We start from the raw sequence: 27,905 nt of genomic DNA on the forward strand, positions 1-27,905 counted from the left end.
GGAGCGAAGATATCCTTAATAGAGGTAATATCTTGCGACTTATAAACTCCTTGCTAGGCCTGCAAGATACAAGATGAAACGACCTGCTGGTGGCAAGCTTCATCCAACCAAACAAGCTAGGTTGTAGGCAATCCATACATACAGTATGGTCCACACGAAGATAACAAATTAAATCCTCAACCACGCAAATTTTATAAATGCTTGGGACATTTCAAAAGAGCCACCAAAAATCGAGTCGGACCCATTTTTTTTTTTAGAGCAACCAACTGGAAACATCCCTGAGAAGCAGCACAAGTCCAGCTGAATCTTTAACCCTGTTCTGAAAGATGCAGTTGGCTCACACCAACTCCTTCCTCAGCGGGCCAATTTGACTGACTTGAATTTCTGTATAGCAAACATCGCAACACGAAATCAACAAGCACCATCACTCACAGGAAAGCAACAGCAAATAGTTTTTTAATCACAATTTTTATTGCCTTATCAATAAGACCACCTTTGGCTGATCAAGTAGGAAATTGCCTATGGAAAAACCCAAATTCTTTAATACGATAATTGGACTGAAAGCATGTTTAAAAATCATGAGGGGAATATAGCAGGGTTAAAGTCAAAATTGGGTGATATGGACTGGCTGTCTTTTTTAAAACAACAGGAACTTTGTTGCTTGCAAGAAATATGGACACAGATTTATGAAAAGTGGCGCTGCACCTAGTGCAGCGCCGCATTTCTTGCACTCCTTAGTGCCCCCCTAACCCACCATCTGTGCATCGTATTTAAAATATGGCGCACCATGGCGGTAGTCAGGGGGACTAGTGTCATAAGTTTTTTACACTAGTCCGGCACTTTGCAGGACTAGCATAAACATTTTTGATGATAATCCTGGGAAGCACCCAGAGGCTCATCGAACACACTTTTATGGAGCACTTTTCAGGTGTTAAAAAATACCGATAAAAATGGCTCAAAGGAATCTCATAGATTCCTTTGTGCCATTTTTACGGCCCCCTTAGCGCCGGAATGCCCCCCTTGCATACATTATGCCTGGCGCAGGCATAACGTGGCACAAGAGGTTACAAAGTGGAGCAATGCAAGCACTGCTCCACTTTGTAAATATGGTAAAGCCTTTTTGCCCTTCCAACACCACATTAGCGCAAAACAAAATGACGCTAATGTGGCTTTGGAATGGCGCTAGGTCACCATAATCTGGGCTTTAGTATTTCTGTACCAAGCGGGCTTAAGGAGAGACCAGCGTACAGTGGATCAAATATTTAGTTAAATCTTATCTGCTCTAAATACACACCCCACCACATCTGGGATTCATAGACCTCCAAACAGCCTTTGATTTTATTGACCGCCCCACAATATGGCAAACTCTAAAGGAGATGGGGGTCCCAGAAAAGTTCTTAAAGCTATTAATTGCACTGCAGGTGAGGTATAGCACCAGAAGCGAACATACAACAGAGATTCCAATACAGCTAGGCATCAAACAAGGCTGCGTCCTACCGTGGACTCTTTTTAATTGCTACATGAATGATGTGAAATCTCTAACGAATCTCAATCTATAAGTGCCCAAGATGAGTAATGAGCAAATCCCAACACTACTCTCGCCGACGATGAGCTGCTAATGTCCCGAACAGAGCTATCAATGCATCGTCTAGTGGCAGGATTGGAGTCTTTCTGTGCCACTAGAAGTCTAACCATCAGTGTTGGGAAAACAAAACACATGATCCTTAGCCCAAAAAAAACAAATTGAGACCAATCTTCAGGGTCTACAATAAGCCTTTGGATTATGTGTCCACTTATGACTATTTGGAAATGCGCCTAGAGGGCAATCTCCTGTGGGCCCCGCAGGTATCCAGGAGAAACACTTCCCTGGCTCTATGGTTCCACCCGGAAACCATAACGAAGGCTATCTTTAATCTAGTTACAAAGGCATACTGGGAACACATTAATCAAGTGAAATTAACCCAAGGAAGTCCCCTGCTAAAATGATAAGTACCATTTAATCAAGACAGTGTCCTTGCAACTTTCCTAGATGAAATCTTCCCAGCAGAAAATAAATCCTCTACTTGAAAATTTTGATTGGGCACTTTACAGTTGGTATCAGTAACTAAAAGATGGTCATGATCATCAAATACTAATGAGGGGTAAGACTTCTGCCTCTGTTCTTTGGCAGGACAGGAAACACCAATTCATTTCCTTCTGCTGTGCCATCCTACCTCAAGTATAAAGAAACACTTTTTATTAAATCCAACATTAGGAAGTGTAACGAAAATTAAGCTCTTTGCATGAGATCACATGACAAAAACATAGGGCCTCATTTACAAGGAAATGGCGTAGAGCTGTGTGGCTAGCAATCTTGCTGCACTGAGCTGCGTAATTTCCAAAACGCAGGGATGCACCAGCTTTAAAAGAAAATGGTGCATCACTGTGTTTCCCCCTGGGCCAGCGCTAAATTAGCTGCTTAGCGCTAACGCATTCACCCTTGCGCCATGGTGCAAGGATGGCTGCATTGCGGGAGACATTGTTTTTGTGCAGGAAGGGACACCGTCCTGCAGAACAACAATCTTTAATGGTGATGTGCTCCTTCTATGTGTGCTGCAGAATGCAGAACACATAGAAAGAGCAAAAAAAGAGGAGAAATAAAATGATTTCTCCTCGCTGCACAACTCTAATGCCTCCCCTGGGGAGGAGTTTGTTTTGGGGGCTGCCTCAGATTCATGATTTCTCATAAATCAAAAAGCAATAGATGTTGCGTGGGTACGCCCACAGTAAACTGTGTTGGGGTGGCCCATATGTACAAGGCCGCATTAGGCCAGGAAAAGTGGCTTAATGCCGACTTGGAGATATGGTGCACTGCACAGTTCCACCGCAGCTTCTCAAAAAGTGAAGCTCCTTGTGTGCTACAGCCTCCTCAATAAGGCCTATAGTGATGGCTGTACAGCTATGCAGCCTGGAAATCAAGAGCAGGAGGCCAGAGAAACTCTGTTCATTGAAAGACAACTCGAACAAATAGGCTCGACTGGGTTGGCTATCCGAACGAATCCCAAGAAAGCTACTAGCTCAGACCCAGCATTTCCTAACGTTCTTCTTAAACTTAAATCAAGAATCTGTTATGAACTTAACAAACTGTTTTTTGGCCTAACATGTTAATAATCTATAATTGTGGTCAACTGAGTTGATGCGCCAGAATAAGCACTGCTTTTATGGTTCCACCCAGTGCGATATTGTTCTGTGTTCAAAGGAGATCCTACTAGTACTTGAACCTCAGTCATAAAAAATGCTTTAATTGCTTTATTCGAGTTCCCTCTTTCAGTTTCAGCTGACACCCTTGTAGACCCATAACGGATGTATGTTAATTTTCCTTCTGTTGCCAAAACAACTTCTCGGGGTTTGTTCCATGTTTTTGTCAACAGAGATGGTTCATTTTGTTGATTTCTTAAGCCAGCTGTAATAGCCACAGGAAGGATAACCACTCAGGAAAATGCCAAAGCACCAGCACTTTAATTGAAAAAGTCAACCTCCACGTTGACAAGCCCAGGAGTTTATTTACAAGGCCCTAGCGCCACCTGAGCGTCACTTTTTTTACGCTCCCGTGCCACAGTGTGCCGGTCCATATTTACAAGGCCACACAAAGCCACCTTGCGTGGCTTTTCATGGTCTTATAAATATGGCCCTCTTTCTGCTATCACTCTGTGTGAAAGGGACACTCCATGGGTTTTGCTGTGGGTGTTCCCATGCAACATCCATGGAATCTGAAGCATTCCCAGATTTACAAGGTTTGGTAAACCTGGGAATGTGTCCTACGCCACCCCATGATGAGAAATAACTTTATTTCTTCTTGTATTTTTCCTCTTTCTATGTGTGCTTTATTCTTCAGCACAAATAGAAGGAGGAAACCACCATTAATGATTGTTTATATGGAGGAAAGTGTCCCTTCCTGCACATGAACAATCATCTCTGCAAAGCAGATACCCTTGCACCATAGTGCAATCAATCAGTCAATCAATCAATCAATCAAAATGTATAGATCCAATCTACTTACCCATAAAGGTCTCAAGGTGCTGTGGGGGTCAGTCCTCTGTGCTTCAGTTTGCTTCAGTTGAAGAGCCAGGTCTTAAGGTCCTTCCTGAATTGAGGTAACAATGGTGACTGACTGAGGTGAATAGGCAAGGTGTTCCAGCTCTTTGCCGCGAGGTAGGTGAAGGATCTTCCTGCAGCCGAGGTCTTCCGTATGCATGGTACGGGGTGCAAGGGTGCCTGCTTTGGTGCTAGACTGCCAATTGTGCACCAGGGCAGAGGAAATTACAGGGATGTGTTGTATTGCTGTAAATTTGATGCACACCTACACTTTCCTAATGGTGCAGCTCGGCGCTGTAAACATGTCTCCCAGTTTTTTTGCCTGCGAGCCCAAAACTGATACTTAAAGAGTTAACCTAATGGTGAAGCCATCTTTAAAGAGGCTAGAGTTTACCTCACTTAGAGGAACTGGGATGGCTACCCCATGGGCTTAACATCAAGGGTTGCACTAACAAACCCGAGCCCCAGAAAGCTAACTCCTTTATGTACAACTAGTGCAATACCTTATTGATCTCCATGGGGTTACCTCGTGAAAACTGTCTTTGTGCATTTGCACTTTATTGGGCATATTTACATGCCGCTTATGCCTCCTTGCGCCAACCTAGCATCATTTTATTTTACGCAAAGGCGGCGCTAGTAAGGCCTTTTCCCTGCGCCAGATTTACGAAATGGTGCAATGCAAGCATTGCACCACTTTGTAACCCTTTGCCCTACGTTATGGCTGTGCCAGGCATAATGTATGCAAGGGGGGTTTCCCCCGTTGGGAGGCCCAGAAAAATGGCACAGTGAAATTTACGAGATTTCACTGCGCCATTTTTCCCATCGTATTTAACTCCTGCGTAAGGCAGGCGTTAAAGTGACGCTGCCCTTGTTTCTAATGGGCCTCCCCACCGACTGCTGGACTAGGGCCATAATTTTTGGCGCTAGTCGCCCAAAGCGCCACAAAACCATCAAAAGATTTGACGCTATAGTGCTATCGAGGGAGGCACAAGTGCATTTGCACTTTAACTGGGACTTTAAAAGATGACCCCCGCCCCATGGACTTTATTTTACTGTCCATTCAACGCTAAGTTAGAAGGACCCTGTGTGGCGGACATTGGAGGTTATGCTCTTGAAGGTAGGGCAAACGCGCTTGCACTTTACGATAAGAGTATTTCAATATATATGTCCTTTAGTGTTATTTGGCTTTATATTAAGCAAGATTTCTACCATATTGGCATTGCAAAAACATATTAAGAGTTCTTCTCATTGACACCTTACCGGCGGAAACCGCCTGTATTTGCAACCTAGTGAAACTCAGGGAGTAATTTATGAATGCATTACGCATTTTAATTTCACGACCACTACCTCAACTGTTTATTTTTTTAACTACCCTCTTTTTTACCATACCACGCGTCATAGCATGCCAAAGGGTAGCATACAGGATAGGCTCACTGCTCAGTTGAAGGTTTTTAATCAGAACAATTGCAAAACTCTAACTTGGTTATATGCCCATTTACAACCATACTTTCGAAAAAGAAAAGCAGAAACCTTCTATGGGATCTGCCATGTCACTGAGCGCTGCTCCACCCCAGAGCATGGCCCCTACGACGCTCCTGGACTTCAGCGGCACCTGGAGCAAGATTTTCGAGCCCTACATACAGAGGCTGGAGGTGGATTTTGCCACACTTAAAGTAACCAAGCCGCTGAAGCCCAAAAATAGCATTTAGACTCCTTTACCATCAGCACCCTGAGCTCACTCCAGTGGCGAAAGAGTTCGAAGAGGGCTTAATTTGAGCCTGTTAGAAATGGGGTCTTTGGTTGGCAGTCAGGTTACCCCCTGTCCAAGCAAGGACCCTCACTCTAGTCAGGGTAAGTCACACACAATCCAAATGATCCTGTGCCCACCCTCTAGTAGCTTGGCACTGAGCAGTCAGGCTTAACTTAGAAGGCAATGTGTAAAGTATTTTTGCAATAAATCATACAATACCACCATATAACCCCACAAAAATGCACCACACAGTGTTTAGAGAAATATATAATATTTATCTGGATAAATGCAGGTCAAAACGATTAAAGATGAAATAAGCAAATATAGGTATGTGATATCAAATGTCTTAGAGGTGAAATATTACTGTAAAAGCAAAAAAAAGTGTATTAAGTTCTCCTAGAAACAACAAGTGTCTCTTGCATGGCAAAGTACCTGGTTTGCTTTGAAAAATCCTTGCAAGGGACCACAGAGGAGGAGATGTGTGGAAAATGGTGTGTGTGCATCGTTTTCGCCCCTTTGCACACCGACTTGCATCGTTATTTTCCACGTGGGGAAGACGGTGCGTCGATTTCCAGCACACGGACTTGGATCCTCTTCAGGTTGGGGGGTTTTCAGGCACCCCGGGGACGATGCGTGGAATCCTGGGCTTGCAGAGTGAAGTCACAGGGGCTGCATCGATTCTGGTAGGCGATGCGTGGAATTTTCTTCTGCACGCCAGGCGCTACGTCGATTCCTCTCAGGAAGTAAGGAAGCGTTGTTCTGAGTCGGCTTGCATCGATCCAGTAGGGCTCTGCGTCAAAGTTCCGGTTGCGTCCCTGGCGCTGCATCGATCTTCTGTCGAAGTCGGGCTGCATCGTTCCAGACTTGGCGTGCAGTGAATTTTTCCCCGCAAGTAGGCTGTGTGTCGTTCTTGGCAGGCGGTGCATCACATTTTCACCGCACGGGGATTACAGCTGCAGTAGAGAAGTCTTTTTGGTCCTGAGACTTCAGGGAACAGGAGGCAAGCTCTATCCAAGCCCTTGGAGAGTACTTCTGCAACAAAGCAAGAGAGCAGCAAGACAGCAGGGCAACAGCAAGGCAGCAGTCCTCTTCAGAAAGCAGTCAGGTGAGTCCTTTAGGCAGCCAGGCAGTTCTTGTCAGGGTGCAGGTTCTGGTGCAAGTATGTTCTCCAGGAGATGTCTGAGTTGGTAGGGCAATGGCCCTGTTTTTATACCCAAATATGCCTTTGAAGTGGGGGAGACTTAGAAGAGGCTTAGAAGTGCACCAGGTCCCTTTTCAGTTCAATCCTGTCTGCCAGGGTCCCAGTGGGGTGGGGGGGGGGTGGCAGTCATTTGTGTGAGAGCAGGCCCTCCATCCTCCCAGTCAAGGAAGACCCATTCAAAATGCCAGACGTGGATTGTAAGGCACAGAAATATTTAAGTGCAGAGAAATGCTCACTTTCTAAAAGTGGCATTTCTAAAATAGTGATATTAAATCCAACTTCACCAGTCAGCAGGATTTTGTATTACCATTATGGCCATACTAAATATGACTTTCCTACTCCTTTCAGATCAGCAGCTACCACTCAAACCATGTATGAAGGCAGCCCCAATGCTAGCCTATGAAGGGAGCAGTCCTCACAGCAGTGTAAAAATGAATGTAGGAGTTTTACACTACCAGGACATGTAAACTACAAAGGTACATGTCCTGCCTTTTACCTACACAGCACCCTGCCCTAGGGGTTACCTAGGGCACACCTTAAGGGTGACTTATATGTAGAAAAGGGGGAGTTTTAGGCTTGGTAAGTACTTTTAAAGGCCAAGTCGAATTTGCAGTGAACCTGCACACACAGGCCTTGCAATGGCAGGCCTTAGACAAGGTTAAGGGGCTACTGAAGTGGGTGGCACAATCAGTGCTGCAGGCCCACTAGTAACCTTTAATCTACAGGTCCTGGGCACATATAGTGCACTATACTGGGGACTTATTAGTAAATTAAATAGCCCAATTGGGTGTGATCCAAGGTTACCATATTTAAAGGAAGAGAGCATATGCACTTTAGCAGTGGTAAAGTGCTCAGAGTCTAAAAAACAGAAAAAAACTGTATCTCAAAAGTAGATGGAGGCAGGCAAAAAGTTAGGGGTGACCACCCTAAGGCTGTCAGGTCTAACAGAGCTGGTGGTGTCCGGTGCAGGGGAACCAGTACTTATTTTTGAGGGGCAGTACTTATTTTTCTGTCTCAAGCATTTACTGCGAGCAAAGGACCCATATGGGGAAGAGGGAGGAAGAGAAAATCAAAAAAAGCTTCACCAAGGGAGAAAGCAGAAGCTGCAAGAGTGAGCTGAAGGGACAGGGAGTGTCTGTAAATGGATTGAAGAGGCCCAAGATGGCTTCAGGATTACGCTGCCTCGGTATTCCGTGCTCGCACATGTAATTGCTGCAGCCGCGTGTTTCAGAGAGCTCTGGGCACCGGCACGTTTTTATTTACAAATGAAGCACTTAAGTGCATGAGTGCAGTTCCCTGGGACAGAAGAGCTGCACTTGGTGAAATCATTTTAAAAATTGCTGAAACTATTGGACTATCCGTGTTTTAATTCCAGGTGATCTTTAGAGTCAACTCTGAATTTGGTCATAATCATTGTGTTTTAATCTGGATTGTTAATTGTTATGGCCGTCATGCCTGAAAACTACAAAGATCTGATTAGATTTTTTTTTAAACTCTTTGATACATCTAAATTCTACCGCTGAGTCAGAGTAGATTTAGGAGGGGTTTCAAAACAGGGGTCAGGCTTCTTCCCTGTAGTGCTGGCCACACTCTTCACAGCACTTTTGGCATGCAACAGTGGCATAGCATAGGGTGCTGTAGCCACTGCTATGCGGGGTGTAGGGGTGCATTCCTTGGGCGGGGGGCAGCCCTTTAAGGGTGGCTCCATTAAGACCAAGGAGAATGCATATCTGTGAGATATGTAGACTGGGGGCGTCTCATCACAGTTTGCACGGGGGGTGGGAGCATTTTCCATCCCGCCACTGGCAGGTGAGGAGGGTGGATATTGATAATTGTTTATCATTTATTGCAGTCACTCGATCAGGACAATGTGGCATCCATTGAAATCTAAAAACAAAGCCAGGGATAGAGAGACCTGTCTTTGCACTGGACATTTCCCCGGTGGGCTGGAGCCCCTGGAGACCGGTTTAAAGGGCACCGGGTCACTCCAGGTGCCTCTGTCACTTTTTCCAGCTCCTAGAGGTCAATTGCAGCCGGCACAGGAGGGGGAGAATGAGAGAGTAAGAGAGAGGGCGAGTTTTACCAGAAAGTGATTAGAGATGAAGAAGAGAGAGATGAAAGTAGCAGAGAGAGAGCATGGATGGATGGAGAATGAGAGATTGTTCAAGGAGATGGAACGAGTGGAACTGGTTTTAACATTTTTGCCAGGGCTGCTTTTCAAAGCAGGCCTTAAACGAAATTGCGCCGCTACCACTGTCAGAATGAAAAGCTATGTTACGAGGCTATTGCTTGATAAAACCAAGTATCCCTGTGGGGTCGCTGCCAGGGTTAACGACTAACACAAGCTGACATTTGAATTACATCCCTGGTCGCTCCCGGGAGTCCATCACACAGCTGTCATCTAGTAAATAAGAAGAGCCGCTCTCCGGTATCTACCGTGCTCGACGCCCTGCCAATGATATGAATTCAATTATCAAGGAGCAACAATCCCAAAGTGTTCATGCATTAAACTGGCAGTTTGTTTCCCTTAGTAGAATAATTTCACATTTCTGAAACCAACATCCTTTCCCGGGACTTTTACGATTCATGGTGTGCCTCAGTCTAATACTGATTTATTTTGATCATATTACCTTGTCGTGGAGAATTGCCTACATAATTAGATACATTTTGTAGGTAGTCGAAATGTATGACGTGAAAGAGAAAGTCTCTTTCTTGCTAGTGCCGCTGTTGCGCAATTTTTTTTTTTACACATCGGCGGCGCATTTTCTGCTACTTTTTGCCACATATTTACCAAATGATGCATTCGGCCTATTGTGTGAGTTTTTGTAGGCCTACGTTAAAAAAAACCTGCGCTGAAACCGGCTGCGCCATGCAGTTTTTATTCTATGCAGGGTAGGTGTAAAAACACACTTAGAAATGACGCGGTGATACTTACAGGTTTCTCAATGTGTGATGCATTTTTTAGATGCGTCCCACTAAGCCTGGCGTGTGTCAAAATGTCTACGTCTCTTCAACCCATGCATAGGAATCTGACTACCTAAAGTCAATTTTCACACAGTAATAAGTTATAATATCTCATCCCCTCAGCTAGTAGTATCCCTACACATCATGTTGTAGGACCCCTTGACCAACCTGGATCCATGGCACCTGAGATATCAACATCCACTGCAGCAATGTGACACTGTGTGTACTCCAGGGAAAGGACAGGTCAGGATTGGCACATCTCCATATAGGAATGGGTTTCCAAGCCCAGCCAAGAGTACTCCAAAGCACAACAGGTAACACATAAGGTAGATAACACACTATTTGCCACTTTACATTACACTACATATTTTCATCCACTCACATGACAGTGCCACTCAGTATGTCACACATACTTAGGTATGTACGTTCACTAGACTATGCCTTCCGTAATGTGACATAGCCAAACTCCATCCTTGGTTGTAGTACATCCAGAACTAATGTAATAGAGTAAAAGGTGAGCTTTCCACATTTCATACTCTATTACATTGGTACCCACACATACGGCTATTTGCATCAGCCACAATGGACGCATCACCTATGAGTTTTTGACGTATTGCTGAAGTTGCACTAGTTCTAAGCCCAACTTTAGCAATGCATCACTTTTTTGGTTGGATGCGTTGCAACATTCTTCCCTCGGATGCGTCAGTATTTCTGACGCATCCTTGGGACCCTACCCCATGGTGCGCCGTATTGCACTTATGATGCACCCGTGGCATTGTAAGCTTTCTTGACACAGCACAGCTGTGTCTAATTTTGATGCATTGCTGCCACAGCACAGCGATGCGTCAGTCCTTGTAAGTATGCTTCTCATTCTGTGAGGTATGACTGAGTGCATCCAGTGTGAACAAAATAATTAACCTGGTTTCTTTAATCTTCTTTCTTTTATGCATTCTTACTTATCTCTTGCATGGTAGCTTGGCTCAAGCAGCAGGGCTTTCCTCAGAGAAAACACATGTATGTGTACAGCAGTGCATCAACAGTACAATATAGTACATATATATAGTACACTTAACAATAAAACCTAATTAAGAGATAAAGATGCTTATGGCGATCGGCATCAAAAGAAGGCAGGGCGTGGACCTAAGGTAAGCGAACACTGGAACTTTATTCAGTGTGTACGACAGTGCAAGATCTGCCACGAAGACCTGCAGGGTCCCCTCTGCAGCTTTCCTCTTCTCAAATGACAAGATTAAAATCCTCATTATGAACTGCCAACATTCTCTACTCTGACAGCATTGCATTTTAGATGGGAAAATGTGGGCATTCTGGGACAGAATTTTACAGAGTTATAGTCCAAGACAAGCCGTTTAAAAGATAGAAAACAATTTTAAAAAATAACGAAACTCGAACCTGGTCAACGAGTATTATCAAAGCCAATCGATCTGGCGTTGGTTCCCAGCCTTCTGAATTTGACATTGCTTGTTTTGCTTTGCTATGGTTTTTAAAAATTGTTGTGGGAGCAGGCAGACCCACGCCAATTTAAAAAAAGTGCATCGCCTAAAGGCATTTTTATTTTTGTCTAAGAAAGAACACTTTGCAAAGTAGTGCCTGGTGCTGAAGGGAGCTTCTTAGTGTGCAAATCTGTTCCTTGTGGAAGGCAGAATGCCATCAATAAGTTATTTGTCAATGTTTGAAGTGAGTGACCCAATTCCGTTAGCTGTATGCAGTATTGGCCGAAAGAAAAATGTGAGTGAGTCAATAACAGATCAAAGGATAAAGAGGGCTGGATGAAGGTCTCCATAAGTATATTATATATGTCATTCTATTAAAATCAGAAGGGCTTGGTGATAAGCAGAGATAGATATGGGCAAAAAATAGTCCCAACTCATCGAAAGTTTGAACTAATTTTAAAACATGCTTTGAGTTCTAGTCAGCATATAGAACTATGTTGAAGCAGTCTTGAATTACAGTGAACTGGCTGAAATGGTAAAACAAGCAAAAGGTATTATTGGAGCTCCAGCTTGAAGAAGTTGAACATCTTGTTCTAGAGGGTAAAGTTTGGTGGAAAATTAAAAGCCAAAGGGTAAGGAAATGCCTCCTTGGCATGGTTACCCCCTAACCCAGTGGTTCCCAACCTGTGGTCCGGGGACCCCGGGGGTCCGCGAAGCCTTCGCAGGGGGTCTGCGACTGTGTAGGAAATTAAAAAATATTAACAAATACTGACATATTAGGTCCCCAGCTTCCAGTAATGACTCAGGCGGGGGTCCCCGGATTCCAAGGATGATTCATTGGGGGTCCCTGGGTTCCACTAATGTTAAAGTGGGGTTCCACAGAAATCAAAAGGTTGGGAACCACTGCCCTAACCTTTTGCCTTTGCTGATGCTAAGTTTTGATTGAAAGTGTGCTGGGACCCTGCTAACCAGGCCTCAGCACCAGTGTTCTTTCCCTAAACTGTACCTTTGTCTCCACAATTGGCACAACCCTGGCACTCAGGTAAGACCTTTGTAACTGGTACCCCTGGTACCAAGGGCTTTGTTGCCAGGGAAGGTCTCTAAGGGCTGCAGCATGTCTTATGCTACCCTGGGGACCCCTCACTCAGCACATGCACACTGCCTCACAGCTTGTGTGTGCTGGTATGGAGAAAAAGACTAAGGGGGTCATTACGACCTATGCGGTCTTTTTGCAAGACCGCCGAGGGACCGCCGTGCGGAAGACCACCTGTGCAGGCGGTTTGCCGCTCGGCGTATTATGACTGTTGGCTGCTCTCCGTCTTTATTCCGACGGAGAGCCGCCAACAGCCATACTTGCGGGCGGTGGGGAAGTGGAGGTTGCTCCACCTCCACTGCCACGCCAACAGAACACCGCCCAGCGAATCACGTCCTGTGATTCGCCGTGGCGATGTTCTGTTGGTAGTGTGGTGACGGACCAGGTAAGTCGATCGTCCGTTAGGGGAGGGGGGTGGCGGGGTGTTGTGTGTTGTGTGCGTGCATGGGGGTGTGCGTGTGTGTATGTAGAGGGGGTGTGTGCATGCGTGTATGCTTGCGGGGGTGTTGTGTGTATGGGAATGAGTGCGTGTATGGCTGTGGGTATGTCTGTATGGATGTGTGCAAGTATGTTTGAATGTGGGTGTGCGTGTCTGACTGTGCGTGTGGATGTAGGCATGTATGTCGGGGTGTGTGTGTTGGTGGTGCCTGCATGCGTGTCGGGTGTGTGTGAGTAATGTTATGTTGGGGGTCGGGGTGGAGAGGGGGGCCCTGCCACCTTTGGGGGGTGGCAGGGGTGGTGGGGGTGTAGGGGAGGGAGTTGGGGTGGGGGTGGGGGGTGGGGGAGACCCCTATCAGTGCCAGGGAAGGAATTCCCTGGCACTGATAGTGCTTACCGCCATGGATTTCATGGCGGTTGAAACCGCCGGAAATCCACAGCGGTAATCCGGGTCCAAATACCGCCGTCGGTATACTGACGGCCGCCGGGCTGGAGACCCAGGTCTCCAGCCCGGCGGTTGTCTCCGCCCTGGCGGGCGGGACGGAGAACCGGCGGTTGACCATGGCGGTAACCGCCATGGTCATAATACACCAAGGTAAGACCGCCGGTTCTCCGCCATTCGCCAGGGTTGTAATGACCCCCTAAGTTGATATGGCACTCCCCTCAGACTGCCATGCCAACCTCACACTGCCTGTGGCATAGGTAAGTCACCCCTCTAGCAGGCCTTACAGCCCTAAGGCAGGGTGCACTATACCACAGGTGAGGGCATAAGTGAATGAGCACTATGCCCCTACAGTGTCTAAGCAAAACCTTGGACATTGTAAGTGCAGGGTAGCCATAAGAGCATATTGTCTGGGAGTTTGTCAAACACAAACGCCACAGTTCCATAATCGCTACACTGGAATCTGGGAAGATTAGTATCAAACTTCTCAGCACAATAAATGCACACTGATGCCAGTGTGCAATTTATTGTAACATACACCCAGAGGGCATCTTAGAGATGCCCCCTGAATACCCATCCGACTTCTAGTGTAGGCTGACCAGTTTCTGCCAGCCTACCACACAACAGACATGTTGCTGGCCACATGGAGAGAGTGCCTTTGTCACCCTGTGGCCAGGAACAAAGCCTGTACTGGGTGGAGGTGCTTCTCACCTCCCCCTGCAGGAACTGTAACACCTGGCGGTGAGCCTCAAAGGCTCTCCCCTTTTGTTACAGTGCCCCAGGGCATCCCAGCTAATGGAGATGCCCGCCCCTCCGGCCACTGCCCCCACTTTTGGCGTCAAGGCTGGAGGAGATAATGAGAAAAACAAGGAGGAGTCACCCACCAGTCAGGACAGCCCCTAAGGTGTCCTGAGCTGAGGTGACCCCTGCCGTGAGAAATCCTCCATCTTGAGTTTGGAGGATTCCCCCAATAGGATTAGGGATGTGCCCCCCTCCCCACAGGGAGGAGGCACAAAGAGGGTGTAGCCACCCTCAAGGACAGTAGCCATTGGCTACTGCCCTCCCAGACCTAAACACACCCCTAAATTCAGTATTTAGGGGCACCCTAGATCCCAGGAAATCACATTCCTACATCCTGAAGAAACAAGGAGGACTGCTGACCTACAAGCCAACCGAGAAGGAGGAAGATGACAACTGCTTTGGCCCCAGCCCTACCGGCCTGTCTCCAACCTCGAAAACCTGCAACCAGTGACGTACCCGACAGGGACCAGTGACCTCTGAAGCCTCAGAGGACTGCCCTGGCCTAAAGGACCAAGAAACTCCCATGAACAGCGGCCCTGTTCAAAACCAGCTACATCTTTGTAACAAAGAAGCAACTTTCAAAGACTGCACGTTTCCTGCCGGAAGCGTGAGACTTCGCACTCTGCACCCAGCACCCCCGGCTCGAGATCCAGAGAACAAACACCTCAGGAGGACTCCCCGGCGACTGCGAGCCCGTGAGTAACCAGAGTCGACACCCCCTGAGCCCCCACAGCGATGCCTGCAGAGAGAATCCAGAGGCTCCCCCTGACGCGACTGCCTGTAACAAGGGACACAACACCTGGAACCAACACTGCACCCGCAGCCCCCAGGACCTGAAGAAACCAAACCTCAGTGCAGGAGTGACCTCCAGGTGACCCTCTGCTTTGCCCAGGTGGTGGCTGTCCCAAGACACTCCTCCCCTGTGCCTCCCTGCACTGCTAGAGTGACCCCGGAACCTTCCATCGTTTCCTACCTGAAACCCTACGCCTGCTTTGCACACTGCACCCGACCGCCCCTGTGCCGCTGAGGGTGTGTTTTGTGTGCCTACTTGTGTCCCCCCCAGTGCTCTACAAAACTCTCTTGGTCTGCCCCTAAGGACGCAGGAACTTCTTACCTGCTGGCAGACTGGAACCAGAGCACCCCTGTTCTCCCTAGGTGCCTATGTGTTTTGGGCACCTCTTTGACCTCTGCACCTGACCGGCCCTGAGCTGCTGGTGTGGTAACTTTGAGGTTGCCTTGAACCCCCAACGGTGGGCTACCTATGCCCCAGAACTGAGACTTGTAAGTGTTTTACTTACCTCCTAATCTAACCTTTACTTACCTCACCCAGGAACCATTGATTTTTGCACTGTGTCCACTTTGAAAATAGCTTATTGACATTTTTACAAAGATTGTGGCTCTCAATACAACCCTGGCGGTCGGTGTTAAAGCGGCGGTAATACCGCCAACAGGCCGGTGGAATAAAAAATGGAACTACGACCACGGCGGAAACCGCCAACATAGACAGCCACTTTAGCACTCCAACCGACACAGCGGTAGAAACACACAGCGCGGCGGTAACCGCCAACAGACAGGCGGAAGACAATGTACCGCCCACCCTATCACAACACGGCTATTCGCCACCTTTTCCGGGGCGGAACCAACGTGAATAAAAACACGGTGGAAACAGTACACAGACGGGAAAACGGGAAAATCACTCACCTCTCCACACCCCACGTGGAACCAGGACGCCATGGAGCCAGAACTGCAGATACTGCTGTCGATGGTCTTTCTGATCCTCTATCAGGAGCTCCAACGACGGTGGCAACGACCACGGTGAGTACTGCACCTACAACACAGGGGAGGGGGAGGGGGAGGGAAAAGAGAGTGACACACACACGCAACATGCAACACCCCCACCCCCACCCTCACCCACAGCACCATACACACAAACACATGCAAAAACATTACATATACACCCCCCCACTCCCCCTTGAATAACGCATGCACAAAAGGAAATTATTTGAACAATTGTAATCAGTAAAAATCCATTAGTCAAAACTCAAAATCCAGTACATACAATTATGTACAACAACTACACAAGTCCGGATAGTGCTCCAATCATTGTCCGTGGACCACTGGGCCCAAAATGCATGGGCGAGGGCCACACTAGATACGTGACTCCAAATGGAGAGAACATGGGGGGGCATCAGATAGAAAATATACAGGCACCTCAGGGGAGGGGGCACCTCAGCCTGGTGAATGCACAACGCCACTGCTCCATGAGGGGCTCCATGCCCATTGATGTATCCTGGGGAGTGCAAAGCCACAGTCTCAGAAGTCTCTCCAGTGGGTGGTTTGCCCACTGCTTTATCCTGGGGAGTGCAAAGCCACAGTCTCTCAAGTCTCTACAGTGGGTGGGTTGCCCACTGCTTTATCCTGGAGAGTGCAAATCCACAGTCTCTCAAGTCTCTGCAGTGGGTGGTTTACCCACTGTTTTATCCTGGGGAGTGCATAGCCACAGTCTCACAAGTCTCTCCAGTGTGTGGTTTGCCCACTGCTTTATCCTGGGGAGTGCAAAGCTACAATCTCACAAGTCTCTCCAGTGGGTGGTTTGCCCACTGCTTTATCCTGGGGAGTGCAAAGCCACAGTCTCTCAAGTGGATAACATTCTCCACTGGTTCTGGAGGGGGCCTGGTGCCCAGAGTGCTTCATCCTGCCAAGGACTGAGGTAGTGGATGTACCTCTCCACTGGTTCTGGAGGAGACTCCAGAACCCCGCAGTTGCTGTCACCACTGTGCCTGGGGATGTGGTGGCTGAGGTGCTGTACTGGGACCTGGAAAGCCTGGCCCTAGGGGAGGGACAGGGGGAGGTGTAGGGAAGAGGTCAATATTAGCCAGGAAAAGTTTTTTTGACACACTGGGACTGGTAGATGGAGAGGGTTTGGGAGTGGAGGTATAGGTAGTGGTTGCAGGAGGTGTACGTCTGCTGAATTTGGGTGAAGGTGCATGGGCTGGAGGCTGTTGTGAGGTGGATGGCTGGTGGGTGGGTGTGTGCCTGCGTTTGTGTACTTTGGGAGGAGGGCTCACTGACACACTGGGAGATGACACTGGGGATGTGTGAATGGTAGTGGGGGTGGTGAGTGCACGTGAGCGGTGTGTGGTGATGGGCGTGCTAATGATGGAGGTAGTGGCTGAGGATGTAGTGCTTTCAGGTGTGAGTGGAAACGAGACTGGGAGGGAGGAGGGAGACGTGGAGGAGGGGGACACAGTGGAGGCAGTGGATGTTGGTATGTGTGCATGGGTATGATGCTTGTGTGAGTGCCTGTGGGATGTGTGGTGCTTATGTTTGCCTGAGCCACCCTTGTGTGTTGATGTGTGTGCATGCTGATATGATGGTGTGCTTGGGATAGGCTGAGGTACAGGGGATTGTGTCTGGGTGGAGGAAGTTGGAGGGGGGAGGCTGGGCACAGGGACAATGGCTGCCATCAGTGCTGAGGCCAGAGCCTGAAATGCTCTCTGTTGGGCTGCCTGGCCAGAATGAATGCCCTCCAGGTATGCATTTGCTTGTTGCAAATGCCTCTCAACACCCTGGATGGCATTCAGAATGGTAGACTGCCCAACAGTGAGGGATCTCAGGAGGTCAATAGCCTCCTCAATGAGGGCAGCAGGGCTGACTGGGGCAGGGGCTGAGGTGCCTGGGGCGAATGAGATGCCCACCCTCCTGGGTGGATGGGCATGGGACACACGCTGAGGGGCTGCTGGGAGGGCGGTGCTGGTAGGGGGGGTGGTGACTGTACCTGTTGATGCGGGGGGCACAGAGGGGCCCACCACCGCAAGGGAGCTCTCATCCGGGGAGGAGTCGCTGTCACTGCTGTCTGCTCCTGTCCCCGCCGTGGAGCTCCCCTCTCCCTCCGTCCCACTGGTGGCTTCAGACTCCGTTGTTTTGCCCTCCAGGGCCAAGTGGGATGCAGCTCCCTCCTGCTCCGGTGGCAATGCTCCTCCGCCTGATGATGCTATTGCACACAAGCACAGGGAGACCACAAAAAAGGGGGGGAAGGCAGAAGAAAGACATGTTCAGTTCATGCAACACCACTACCGTTGGCGGACACAAAAGACAAGCTGCCCTCTGCACTACACCATGCACTTATATTTACTAGATTTCACATATGCCCACGGGGTACAAGGCCTAAGCCCGATTGCTGCACACCTGGAAGTCACAGGATCCTGACTAGGTGTAGATCGCACTAACCACTAAATTGGGGTTGGGGTGCCGCAGAGTCTGCTTCAAAAGGGACCTTGCCTACAAAGCTCGCCCTGGCCTAGGGGAAGCCACTGACCACCTCCCCCGCCCAGACACCTTGTAATGCGCACAAAGTCAGCTGAACGAGAGTGTACTCACCCCCTTGTGGTTGCTGTGATGCCCTCAAGCGCCCATCCAACTCCGGATACACCACCACCAGGATCGGGAACATTAGGGGGGTCATGGTGTGACGGGCACCCCTCCCACGTTGGGAGGCCATCCCCAGCTGGGACTCCACCATCTTCTTGCTCCAGCTGCGCAGGTCCTCCCATCTTTTCCGGCAGTGGGTGCTTCGTCTGTGGTGGACCCTCAGGGTCCGGACATCCTTGCCGATGGCACGCCAAATATCCTTCTTCTGGTGGGCGCTGACCTAGAGGAATAGTACAGGGGAAAAGCAAAATCTTTACCCGTCCGGACCGTCATCCTCATTGGCCCACTTCCCACCCTTGCCCTGACGCACATACACTCCCCATCCGCACATGCAGGCCTCAGTCCACCCCCCTTTATCTTCCATCCACACCACTCCACACAGGCATTGCCCATGCAGCATTCTCTCAGTGCACTCACCTGTTTGTCTGGAGGACCGTACAGTTGTGTGTACTGGGGAAGGACACCATCCACTAGTTTCCCCAACTCCTCTGAAGTGAAGCCAGGGGCCCTTTCCCCAGACACATGAGCCATCGTCGCTTCCAGACTGAGGTCACAGCAGCACTTGCAGTGTAGGTCCTCTCCTGTTGAAGGTCAGGTATCAAGGGAGTGAACAGAGACAAAATGGGGGTCACGTCCACAGCGATGCATACCGTCACCACCGGCGTACATCGTCATTGGCTCCTCGGACCCATAGGGTCCAATGTTAACCAATACAGGATTGCGCTGCAGTCTTCCACCGCCTACCGCGACGGTGTACAACGCCAGCGCAGTTACCTCATATCCCCTTGTCCCATCTTACAGGTCAGGCAGCCGCCATTTCCGGGGGCCACATGGCATTAATTTTAACTGCGTCACACCAATGTAGGCCTTGCATACACACAGTAACAGGCACATTACGGATTAATAAATGTGTGCAAATGACATTTTTGGATACCTCAGTGTTGTCTGACTCTCTGCTCTCTGTTCTCGTCCATAGGGCACGTCCGCTGGGGCAGGTGATGAGATGGCGGCATCCTCCAATGTACAGACCGCTGGTTGACCTTTCGACAATGGAAGGAAGACATGTAATAGTCACCTACAGACTTGATCGTGCAACAATCCATGAACTGTGTACCCAGTTGGAGCCAGACCTGATGTCAGCTATCCGCCATCCCACAAGGATCCCTCTAGTGCAGGTCCTGTCAGTACTCCATTTCCTGGCAAGTGGTTCCTTTCAAACAACAGTGGCCATTGCATCAGGGATGTCCCAGCTAATGTTCTCTAACGTGTTGTCCAGAGTGATGTCTGCCCTGCTTAAACACATGCGCAGCTACATTGTGTTCCCTCAGGTGGAGGATTTGCCCACAGTGAAAGGTGACTCTATGACCTGGGACATATCCCCAACATCATAGGTGCCATTAATGGGGCACATGTGGCCTTGGTACCACACCGCAGGAGTGAACAGGTGTACAGAAACTGGAAGAGCTACCATTTGATGAATGTGCAGATGGTGTGTTTGGCCGACCAGTACATCTCCCATGTGAATGCCAAAATTCTTGGCTCAGTGCATGACGCTTACATTCTGAGGAATAGCAGCATCCCTTATGTTATGGGGCAACTCCAGAGGCACCGTGTGTGGCTAACAGGTGAGGACAAGGACCCTATACAGTGTGAATAGTTGTCTGGGTATGGGGTTGTCCCTACGGGTTAGTGTGTGTCTAACAGTTGTCCCTCGACATTTGCAGGTGACTCTGGGTACCACAACCTGTCATGGCTACTGACCCCAGTGAGAAATCCCAGGACATGGGCAGAGAAACGCTACATTGAGGCCCATGGGCAAACTAGGAATGGACCTTCGGCCTCCTGAAGACCAGGTTCTGGTGCCTCCATATGACAGGTGGTTCCCTATACTACTCACCAAAGAAGGTGTGCCAGATCATCGTGACCTGCTGTATGCTGCACAACCTGGCTTTGCGACGACAGGTGCCTTCTCTGCAGAAGGATGGTCCAGCTGGAGGTCTTGTGGCAGCTGTGGAGCCTGTGGGCAGTGATGAAGAGGAGGCAGAAGAAGAGGATATCGACAACAGAAACAACGTTATCCAGCAATACTTCCAGTGAGACACAGGTAAGAAGATGTCACTGCCTCCCACATCTCATACTATTGTTTGAGCTATCATAAGTCTGTCATTTTCACTCAGTGTATGGACCCTGACTTGTCACTTTGCCTTTCCATTTAACAGATCTGGGTCCCACTTTGTGACCTCTGCTATATTTCCTCCAGCTCTACAGCTGTGTTTCATCGGTATGTGAACAATTAAATTGACATTGCTATACTCCATAGTTATTGCAATTACACATTTGTGAAAGCACAGACTGACTCCAGATTGTTTTGTGATTGATGTGTGTTTATTTATGTGCAAATAAGTGGAGGGGGTTGTAAAATGGTCAGGGGTGATGGTGGAGGAATGTCCATGGCAGAGTCCAGTCTATTTGTTTCACAGGTGCATTGTCCAAAGGGGCATAGGAAGTGGAGCAAGGGCAGTTGAAGGATGGACAGGGTGACAAAGTGGGACAGACGTGTGACATTCAGGGGGGTCTCATTTCCTGGCGGGGGTCTTGGCAATGTTCTCTGTCTTGTTCCTAGATCTCAGGGACCGTTTGCGGGGTGGTTCTCCATCTGCAGGGGGTGGGGTGCTGGTGTTGTGTTCCTGTGGCGGTGCCTCCTGTCCACTAGCGCCGGCAGAGGTGGCACAGAGTCCCTCCTGGTGTTGACAAGGTCCTGCAGCACCCCTGCAATGGTGACCAGGGTGGTGTTAATGTACTTCAGTTCCTCCCTGATCCCCAGATAGTGTTCCTTCTTCAGCCGCTGGGTCTCCTGAAACTTGTCCAGTACCCTTGCCATTGCCTCCTGTGAATGATGGAACGCTCCCATGATGTTGGAGAGGGCCGCGTGGAGAGTGGGTTCCCTGGGCCTGTCCTCCCCGTCACACAGCAGTCCTCCCAGTTCCCCTGTTTTCCTGTTCCTCTGTCCCCTGAACTGTATGCCCACTGCCACTGCCCCCAGGTCCCTGATTTTCTTGGGGTGGTGGGTTTGCCTGGGTTCCCTGTAGTTGTGGACACACTGCTGCTTGACGTGTCCTGGGGACAGATGGATGGGCCTGCTGGGTGGGTCCTGTGCTGGTGTTTCCTGAGTGGGGAGGCTCTGTGGTGGCTTGTGACAGTGTCAGGGGAACCAACTGTCCCGAGGTCCCAGATGGGCCGGGCTGGTCATCTTGATCCAGTTGTGCAGAGCTGCTGTCATCACTGTGGGCCTCTTCTGTGGGGGGGATAGGATATGTCTGTTACCTCCTGTCCGGTGACGTTGGGTAGGGGTCCTGCAGGGGTGTAAAGGCATGATTATTGCATCTGTGTGTGCCATTGTGTGCGATGGGTGAGTGACCCTGTACTCGAGTGCTTGCATTCTTGTCTAGATCCTTGTGTGATATTTGATTTGGGGTCTGTGTGGGTATCTGTAGTAGACATGCTTTGGTGTTGCATGCAGGGCTTGGTGTTGGGATGGGTGGGTTCTGATAGTGGGGCATATTTGAGGTGTTGGAGTGATGAGGGTGTGGGTGGGAGTATGTGATGGCGTGCAGGTAGGGTGGGGGATATATTAGTAAAGATATGACTTACCAGAGTCCTTTCCTCCTGCTACTCCTGCTAGGCCCCCAGGATGCAATATTGCCAAGACTTGCTCCTCCCATGTTGTTAGTTGTGGGGGAGGAGGTGGGGGTCCACCACCAGTCCTCTGTACTGCAATGTGGTGTCTGGAGACCACAGAATGCACCTTCCCCCGTAGGTCGTTCCACCTTTTCCAGATGTCATCCCTAGTTCTTGTATGCTGTCCCACTGCGTTGACCCTGTCGACAATTCTGTACCATAGCTCCATCTTCCTTGCAATGGAAGTCTGCTGCACCTGTGACTCGAATAGCTGTGGCTCTACCCGGATGATTTCCTCCACCATGACCCTGAGCTCCTCGTCAGAGAACCTGGGGTGTCGTTGAGGTGCCATGATGTGGTGTGCGTGATGTGTGAGATGGTGTGTGTTGACATGTGTGAGGGGATGTGTTGTTGTGTGTTGTTTGAGGTGCATGGATGTTGTGTGAGTGATGATGTTGTATGTCTGTGGATGCTAGTGTTGTTTCTGGTGGTGAATCTCTCTGGCCTTCTTTCGAAATATTGGTAGTAAGGGTTTGTGAGAGATGTGGGTGTGTGCTTTATATTGGATTGGGTGTGGTGTGTGTATGTGCATCAGGTGTGTGTATTTGGGATTGTCTAATGTTGTTGTGTTTTGTGGATGTGTGTGTATTTTGAGCGCGGCGGTGTGTACTGCCAATGGAATACCGGGGTTGAAAGACCGCCGCGTGGATTCGTGGGTCGTGATACTGTGGGTGTATTCCTGTTGGCGTGATGGTGGAGGTTTTGTTATCGCCAGTTTATCACTGACCTTTGGTGTGGCGGACTTGTGTGGGTGTCTGGATTATGGCAGATTCTGAGCTGTGGGTTGTAATAGCTGTAGCCCAATTCCTCCGCCGCAGTGGTGTGTTGGCAGTCTTCTGCGCGGTGGTAAGCGGGATTTACCACCAATGTTGTAATGAGGGCCTGTATATGATATTGCTTTTATTCAAAGTTTCTAAAGTATCTAGGTGAAGTGCCTTACATTTAAAGTGTTTACTGTAAATCTTGAACCTGTGGTTCTTAAAATGAACTAAGAAAATATATTTTTCAATATAAAAACCTATTGGCCTGGAGTAAGTCTTTGAGTGTGTGTTCCTCATTTATTGCCTGTGTGTGTACAACAAATGCTTAACACTACCCTCTGATAAGCCTACTGCTCGACCACACTACCACAAAATAGAGCATTAGAATTATCTAATTTTGCCACTATCTTATCTCTAAGGGGAACCCCTGGACTCTGTGCACACTATCTCTTACTTTGAAATAGTATATACAGAGCCAACTTCCTACATTGGTGGATGAGCGGTGGGGTCTAAGACTTTGCATTTGCTGGACTACTCAGCCAATACCTGATAAGACGACTAAATTCCAAAAAGCAATTTTAGCTATTTTTCTAAATGTTTAAAAATCCTGCTAGGGCCTTGTGTAAGTCCCTGTTAGCATTTCTTTCAGAGTTTAAAAGTTTGTAAAAGTTTGGATTAAGTTCTAGAAATAGTTTTAGATTCTTAAAAAGTATCCCAACTTTTAGAAAAATAATGTCTAGCACAGAAGAGATGGTGGTGGAACTCAACCTTACCCCTTACCTGCATCTAGGGATGTCAGAGTTAAGGACTCTCTGTAAACTAAAAAAATAAAGACTGGGTCAAACCCTACCAAAGTTAAGCTCCAGGAGCATTTGGCAGAGTTTGCAAAAGACCACCCCTCTGAGGATAACCCGACAGAGGGGGAAACTAGTGACCAGGAGGATAATTCCCTCCCTCTTGTCCTAGTTAGGGAGGCCAGGGTCTCTCAAACCCTGACTCCACAAGTGATAGTATGAGATATTGGTTCTTCCACAGGGGAGTCCAGTAACTCTGGAAGCATTGAGGGCAGCCTCAATGAAGATGACCTCCTGTTAGCCAGGATGGCCAAAAGATTGGCTTTGGAGAGACAGCTCCTAGCCATAGAGAGGGAAAGACAAGAGATGGTTTTAGCTCCCATCAATGGTGGCAGCTACATAAATAGGGTCAGCGAAAGTACTGACATGCTAAAAATCCCCAAAGGGATTGTAACAAAATATGAAGATGGTGATGATATCACCAAATGGTTCACAGCTTTTGAGAGGGCTTGTGCAACCACAAAAGTAAACAGATCTCACTGGGGTGCTTTCCTTTGGGAAATGTTCACTGGAAAGTGTAGGAATAGACTTCTCACACTCCCTGGTAAAGATGCAGAATCCTATGACCTCATGAAGACTACCCTGATTGAGGGCTTTGGATTCTCAACTGAGGAGTACAGGATTAGGTTCAGGGGGGCTCAAAAATCCTCCAGCCAGACCTGGGTTGATTTTGTTGACTTCTCGTTCAAAACACTAGATGGTTGGATTAATGGCAGTGGTGTAAATTATTATGAAGGGCTGTATAACTTGTTTATGAAGGAACACCTTTTAAGTAATTGTTTCAATGATAAACTGCATCAGCATCTGGTAGACCTAGGTCCAATTTCTCCCCAATAATTGGGAAAGAAGGCAGACCACTGGGCCAAGACAAGGGTGACCAAGACTTCCACAGAGGGTGACCAAAAGAAAGGGGGTCACAAAGCCTCCCCAGGGGAAGCGTGTTGAGACATCCAAGGGAAAAAGTAAAGAGTCTTTTACAGGGCCCCAAAAACCTGCACAGGAGGGCGGGTCAAAAGCCTCTTCACAATCCTCATTTGGGTACAAGGGTAAAAACTTTGATCCCAAAAAGGCCTGGTTTCGCAGCTGTAGCCAGCATGAACACCCAAACTGGAGACAAGGCCTGTCCCAAGAAAGGTTCCACTTCAACTACTACTCCAGGTAGCATTGAAATAGCTAGTTTCCAGGTGGGATCAACAGTGTGCCTAGAGCAAATCAGGGTTCACACTGAAGCTACATTAGTCTCTGAGGGTAGGGTGGGCCTAGTCACACTAGCTGCCTGGCCGCCTAACAAGCAAAAATACAGGCAGCAGCTCTTAATTAATGGGACTAGAGTAGAAGCCCTGAGGGATACAGGTGCCAGTGTCACTATGATGACAGACAAACTGGTTGACAATACCTGATTGCACAAACGTATCCAGTTACCAGTGCTGACAATCACACTAAAGTACATCCCATGGCTATGGTAACTTTAGAATGGGGAGGGGTCACTGGCCTGAAACAGGTGGTAGTCTCTTCTGCTAGACCAGTAGAATGTCTGCTTGGAAATTATCTGGAGTCCTCAGCATGTGATGAGGTAGAACTCAAAACCCATGCAGCCATGCTGGGTATCCCTGAACTGGTATGTGTCAAGACTAGGGCACAGTGCAGAGCTCAGGGTGAAAAAGAAGTGTTGGAGTCTGGACGAATGGCCCAACCTTCCATGAGAAAAGGAAAGAAGACTGGGGAACCAGCTTCAGCACAGAAAAAGAAACAGAACCTTTCTTCTCAGGAAGAAGTTCTATCCACTGAGGGAACTGAGTCCATGGAGTTAGAACCTTATCAGGTTGAGCTCTTGGGCCCAGGGGGACCCTTAAGGGAACAGCTTTGCAAGGGGCAAGAAACTTGTCCCTCTCTTGAAGGCCTAAGACAGCAAGCAGCTGAAAAAGAAAAAGGAATTGTCAGTGGAACCCACAGGGTATATTGGGAAGATAGACTCCTTTACACTGAGGTAAGATATCCCATACCTGGTGCCACTAGGAGAGTGGTAGTTCCTCAGGAGTTTAGGGAGTTCATTCTGACCTTAGCCCATGACATTCCCCTTGCTGGGCATTTGGGACAAACTAAGACATGGGAGAGGTTAGTCAACCATTTCTATTGGTCCAATATGTCCCAGAAGGTAAAGGAGTTTTGTGCCTCCTGTGCCACCTGTCAAGCCAGTGGTAAGACAGGTGGCCATCCAAGGGCCCCCTTCATTCCACTTCCAGTGGTGGGGATCCCCTATGAAAGAGTGGGAGTAGATAAACTGGGTCCACTTGAATCTCCCACAGCATCAGGGAATCTTTATATCCTAGTAGTAGTGGATCATGCTACTAGGTACCCTGAGGCAATTCCCCTTAGGTCCACTACTGCCCCTGCAGTAGCCAAAGCACTCATTGGTATTTTTACCAGAGTGGGAATTCCTAAGGAGGTGGTTTCTGACAGGTATCAACTTCATGTCAGCTTACCTGAAACATATGTGGAATGAGTGTGGTGTGACTTACAAAGTCAGCACACCATACCATCCACAAACCAATGGTCTTGTTGAGAGATTTAACAAGACATTGAAGGGCATGTTCATGGGGCGCCCTGAAAAACTCAAAAAGAGATGGGATGTCCTCTTGCCATGCTTGCTTTTCACCTACAGAGAGGTGCCTCAGAAGGGAGTAGGGTTTTCCCCCTTTGAACTTCTGTTGGCCATCCTGTTAGGGGACCACTAGCCCTTGTAAAAGAAGGCTGGGAGAGACCTCTCAATGAGCCTAAACACGATATAGTGGACTATGTACTAGGCCTACGTTCAAAGATGGCAGAGTACATGGAAAAGGCAACCAAAAACCTTGAGGCCAGCCAACAACTCCAGAAGATGTGGTATGGCCAAAAGGCTGCTATGGTTGAGTTTCAGCCAGGGCAGAAAGTCTGGGTTCTGGAGCCTGTGGCTCCCAGGGCACTTCAGGACAATTGGAGTGGCCCTTACCCAGTGCTAGAGAAAAAAAGTCAGGTCACCTACCTGGTGGATCTAGGCACTAGCAGGACCCCCAAGAGGGTGATCCATGTTAACCGCCTAAAACTCTTCTATGACAGGGCAGATGTAAACATGTTAATGGTTACAGATGAGGACCAGGAAGCAGAGAGTGAACCTCTCCCTGATCTCCTTTCCACTGACCCTAAAGATGGCACAGTAGATGGAGTGATCTATTCAGACACCCTATCTAGCCAACAGCAAGCTGACTGCAGGTAAGTCCTCCAGCAGTTTGCTGAGCTCTTTTCCCTAACCCCTGGTCAGACACACCTGTGTACCCATGATGTGGACACAAGAGACATCATGCCTGTCAAAAACAACATATTCAGACAGTCTGATCAAGTTAAGGAAAGCATCAAAGTGGAAGTCTACAAGATGCTGGAGTTTGGAGTGATTGAGCACTCTGACAGTCCCTTGGCTAGCCCAGTGGTCTTGGTCCCCAAACCTCACACCAAAGATGGCAAGAGAGAGATGAGGTTCTGTGTGGACTACAGAGGGCTTAATTCTGTCACCAAGACAGATGCTCACCCCATTGCAAGGGCAAATGAGCTGATTGATCAATTGGGTGCTGCCAAATACCTGGGTATCTTTGACTTGACAGCAGGGTACTGGCAAATAAGAATGGCACCAGGAGAAAAAGAGAAAACAACATTCTCTACACCTAATGGGCATTACCAGTTTACTGTGATGCCCTTTGGCTTAAAGAATGCCCCTGCCACCTTCCAAAGGTTGGTGAATCAAGCCCTTGCTGGCTTGGAGTCCTTTAGAGCAGCTTATCTTGAGGATATTGCTGTCTTTAGCTCAAGCTGGCAGGATCACCTGGTCCACCTGAAGAAGGTTTTGCAGGCCCTGCAAGCAGCAGGCCTCTTTATC

This window comes from Pleurodeles waltl, chromosome 2_1 (assembly GCF_031143425.1).
Source record: "Pleurodeles waltl isolate 20211129_DDA chromosome 2_1, aPleWal1.hap1.20221129, whole genome shotgun sequence".
NCBI classification, from domain to species: Eukaryota; Metazoa; Chordata; class Amphibia; order Caudata; family Salamandridae; genus Pleurodeles; species Pleurodeles waltl.